The sequence below is a fragment of the Otolemur garnettii genome, unplaced genomic scaffold (genome assembly GCF_000181295.1).
Source record: "Otolemur garnettii isolate 467f Iridium unplaced genomic scaffold, OtoGar3 scaffold00072, whole genome shotgun sequence".
NCBI classification, from domain to species: Eukaryota; Metazoa; Chordata; class Mammalia; order Primates; family Galagidae; genus Otolemur; species Otolemur garnettii.
The window spans coordinates 6,550,594-6,555,731 of NW_003852467.1; positions in this window are offsets into that span (position 1 = coordinate 6,550,594).

Sequence of the window (5,138 nt, forward strand, 5' to 3'; positions counted from 1 at the left end):
AAAAAAAAAAAGAAAGAAAGAAAAAGAAATAAAGCCTATGACAAAACTGCCTGTCCATTGGTCTGGTAGTCAGGCATATGTCTTATCTCCACAAATCCAATACATTCCCTGAGGGGCACTCCAGTTTCGTGAGAATCCTGGATGCCACCAGGCATCTCTGAGTTCAGAGAACCGGTCTAGGGGATTCAGTTCTGTCCGATTCAGTCCTCACCAGATGGTTATTCCAGTGGTAGCATTGTACAGTCTTTGACTTAGGCAGTGTAGCTGTCCTACCGGCACAGTGAGATTTTTCCCTTCACTTCTTGCTAGACAATATTGCCCGATAATTGGGGCCTTCAGGATCCACACATTGTCCTTCAGATTTCTCCGATACGGAGCAATGTCTGGGTTAGGCTGAGTGGGAGTGAGTTCTCTAGCTTCCCATGGCCACCGATCTCCTGCCATAGTTCCTCCACATATAAAGCAAGAAGTTACATTTAGGGACTGTGCCACACTCTCAGCCAACTGAAAGAACAAATTCTTTGTGCTTTTTGGGAGTGGCAGCACAGGCTGTTCTAATTCATCATAGAAGGTATGGTAAACAGCCACCCGACTGGCCTGACGGGAGGCAACCCGCCCGTTGACCCTTAACTGGCACATTGGGTCTAGGCCGGTGCCATCTATTCCCAAAGACATGACTAGTCCTCTTGCCCATTTAGAGTCATAGGGATTCCTTATAGTTAGAATCAAGGGGTTGCAAGTTTCAGTAGTGCAGTCGGCTGGTGCTTCCCCCTTTTCTAGTATGAATTCTTTCTGGCTATTATCTTTAGTACCCCGGGTGCCTTCTATTACACATGACCAGTATGCACATTCAGCACATGGGTAGTCTACAGAACACAGATACTTCTGGTTTCTCCTATAAGACCTCTCCCAGTCAAGCCATCCACATGACATTCTGTGCTGGCTATGAGCAAGTTTGAGCGTGTGGCATGCATCAAATTTAAGAGACACCTGGGTCGGACTTCCATAGCCTCGAGTACTTGTTACTAGAAGTCCTCTCTCAGCTTTCCAGCCCCCTGATTTTGTTTTGACAGTAAACTCATAATAATTGGGTGGCTCTGAGGGATTGTAGCAAACATGAGGTTGCCCATTCCCAGGGTCACACACCTTATATTCAGTGGTATTATATAAACAAGTCCCTTGCTGAGTTCCTGTGCACTCATAATAACTATAGAACAATAGAACATTTGTTACTTTCTGGCCTATTTTGGTGACCTTATGAATACATTGATTACAATTTTCTATATTAGCATCCTGAACATTTGCACAAACTAAAGTCCACTTAGCTCTTATGAGTTCACTAAAACAGTCCCACGATGAAGTAGATCCTCATGCTTCGGCCGTGCGTGGACCAGTCAGCTTCTGGAGTGTGACTGGAGCAGGGCTTGTCGTTCTCCACAACACCAGCTTGAGGGGGTTGTCAGGATCCGAGGTAGCTTTCCAAGGTCCAGAAGTTGTTGAGGTGCGGAGTCCACTCTGCGGGGACTCAGGGTCAGCTGCTGCTGTCCCGTCTTGCTCGGTTTGGCTCTTCTTGAGCAGGGACAGGTTCTCCTCCGGTTCCATGGCAGGCTTCACTCTGCTGTAATGGATCCAGGCAGGAATTTCTGCTACTTTCACGGCTGTAGGTGTGGTCAGGATAACGTTGTAAGGGCCTTTCCACCTCGCCCTCAGGGGAGACACACTCCAGTCTTTGACCCACACCTTAGCTCCTGGAGGGAAAGGGTGGACAGGGGAAAACAAACTAACAGGACACCTCTCATTCACCCATTTTGACACTGCTTCTGTCACCTTACCCAGTGCCTGTAACTGCTTCCCTAATTCTACCTCCCCCAATTCCCAGGGGGATCCTGGCAAGCTTCGTAATATAGGAGCTGGTCTGTGATATAGGACCTCATATGGTGAAAATCCTGTCCTCTTAGTGGGAGTACACCTAATCTTAAATAACACCAAGGGCAGGGCACTTACCCACTGTAAGTTTGTCTCCTGGCACACTTTCCCTAAACTGGTTTTAATAGTTCTATTCACCTTCCCCGAGCTTTGTGGGCGATAGGCTGCGTGAAGTTTCCAGGTGATGCCAAGGATGTTGGCCGTCTTCTGGACCAATTCGGAGATGAATGCTGGCCTGTTGTGTGACCCAATCCGCAGCGGGAGCCCGAACTGTGGTATAATGTCTCTTAAGAGTGCCCGGGTGACTTCTTGCACCTTCTCGGTGCAGGTAGGATATGCTTCTACCCATCCAGAGTAGGTGCACACCATCACCAGCAAGTACTTGTTCCCTTTACATCTGGGCATTTCAGTGAAGTCTACCTGAAAGTCCTCGAAGGGAGTTGCTCCATATGACTGGATTCCTGGGGGTACCGTCGGTCCTTGGCGGGCATTGAACTGGCTGCAGGTGACACATTGCTGACTAATGGCTTTGGCCAGGGCTGCCAGGTGAGAGATGTATAGAAGTACCGACCCAGCAGCTTCATCAGGGACTCCTGTGCTCTGGTGGGTGCTCTCATGCATCGCCATTACCACAGTGGCTACTAGAAGCCGGGGGACGGCTACTCGTCCATCAGGCATCTTTATCCATCCTCCCTCTGTTTCCTGGATCCCGTCCACTGCCAACCATTCCTTCTCTTCCCGAGAGTAGATAGGGGTGAGTTCTGGAACCCATGGGATGAGGGGAGCCACTTGTGATGCCTGGTACGGCTGGGAGGCAGCCCTCTTGGCCTCAGTGTCAGCTCTGGTGTTCCCCTTAGTGATGGTGGAAGCATCCCTTTGATGTCCATGACAATGCATCACTGCCACTTTCTGGGGTGTCCATACTGCCTCTAGCAACTGAAGTATCTCCTGCTGATACTTAATGTCCTTTCCTCCAGAGTTTAAAAGTCCCTTCTCCTTGTATAGTGCCCCATGCACTTGGAGAGTCAGAAAGGCATATTTAGAGTCAGTGTAAATATTTACACTCTTTCCTTGGCTTAGCTCTAGGGGCGGGTCAAAGCAATTAACTCAGCCTTCTGAGCTGAAGTCCCTTGGGGTAGGGGCTTAGCTTCTACAGTCTCTGTTAAGGTGACCACTGCATACCCAGCCCGCCACTCACCTTGTGTTGTTACATAACCTGTTCCATCAACATACAAGTCCCAGTCTGCATCTGTCCAAGGCTGGTCGCGCAAGTCAGGTCTGCTAGAGTACACATTATCTATAATTTCTACACAGTCATGCTCAGTCTCTCTTCCACTGGCTGGAAGGAGCGTGGTTGGGTTCAGGGTGTTACATACTTCCACTGTTATGCATGGATTGCCACACATCAAGCTTTGGTACTTAGTCTCGCATTAGAAAGCCAGAAATGTCCTTTTGTGTTCATCAAAGTGACCACAGAGTGGGGTACTTTTACCTTGAGATTCTGCCCTAGAGTCAGCTTATCAGCTTCTTGCACAAGGAGAGCGGTAGCGGCTAGAGCCCGTAAGCAGGGTGGCCATCCTTTTACCACTCCATCCAGCTGTTTAGAGAGGTAGGCTACAAGCCTCGGCCAGGACCCAACCAGCTGGGCTAACACACCCACAGCCACCTTATCTCTTTCTGAGACATACAGAGTGAAGGGCTTGGTCAGGTCAGGCAGTCCCAGTGCTGGTGCAGTCATTAGCCTCATTTTTAACTGAGAGAAGGCCTGTTCTTGCTCTCTTCCCCACTCTAAGGGCTTTCTTTCCTCTCCTTTAGTTGCCTCATACAAGGGCTTAGCCACAACGGCAAAGTTGGGGATCCAGAGACGACAGAAACCAACTGCGGCTAGGAATTCCCGAACTTGCCTCCGGCTTGTGGGGGTGGGGAGGCGGCTGATGACCTGCAGCCTCTCCATGCCTAGATTCCTTTCCCCCTGCTGGATAATAAATCCTAGATAGCGTACCTGCTTCTGGCAAATCTGGGCCTTTGGTTTAGACACTTTGTAGCCACATACCTCTAGATGTCACAGTAGGCAGTCTGTGCCTTGGGCACTGCCCTCCTGGGTAGGGTGTCCCAGGAGGAGATCATCAACATATTGAAACAACACACACCCTAGTTCCTTGGCTGGGAACTTCTGGAGATCACGAGCCAACGTTTCCCCAAAAATCGTGGGGGAGTTTTTGAACCCCTGTGGTAGTCTGGTCCACGTGTACTGGATTGTAGCTCCTGTGTCCGGCCTCTCCCACTGGAAGGCAAACAGCTTTTGGCTCTCTGAAGCCAGTCTTATACTGAAAAAGGCATCCTTTAAGTCAAGGCAAGTAAACCATTTAACTTCCGCTGGTAGTGAACTCAGTAGAGTGTATGGATTTGGCACTGAGGGATGTAGTGTCACAGTTGCCTGATTAACAAGCCTCAGATCCTGCACTGGTCTATAGTCCTTTGTGCCAGGCTTCTGCACAGGGAGCAAGGGAGTGTTCCAGGGAGATTGGCATCGTATGATTATGCTAAACTGCTCAAGTCTCTGGAGGTGCACCTGGATTCCTTCCAGGGCTTCCCTGGGCACTCGGTACTGCCCTTATCTCATTGGCCTTGCTCCTGGCTTTACTTCTATTATTACCGGTGGCTGGTTTACTGAAAACCCTGGAGGGTTCTCTTCCACCCAGACCCGTGGCCACCGCTGGGCCAGTTCGGTCCTCAATCCTTCCCCTGGTTGAATCATATACAACCTCCATTCCTCCTCCCAAGGCATAGTTAGGGCTAATACCAGACCTGGTTTGGGCAACTGTAGCTGCATAGTTCCTTGATCAGAGAAAGAGATTGTGGCTCTTAATTTTCCTAGGAGGTCTCTACCTAGGAGAGGCAAGGGGCAATCGGGCATGTAGAGAAACTGATGAGTTACCTCATGGCCTCCTATGGAACACTTCCGAGGGAGACAAAAGGCTTGTTCAGTAGAAGCTCCGGTCGCTCCTACGATGTCAATCTTGTGGTCTGAAAGAGGGGCTACTGGCTGGGTGACCACCGAGTATTCAGCCCCAGTATCAATTAGAAAGTCAATGTCCTTGCCCCCAATCTTTACTCGGACCATGGACTCCCCCAGGGCAGGTGAGTCCAGTCCCCTTCAGTCTAGCAGGGCCTCTCCCACCAAGTTATAGATGGCTCCCTGCTCTTCTGGT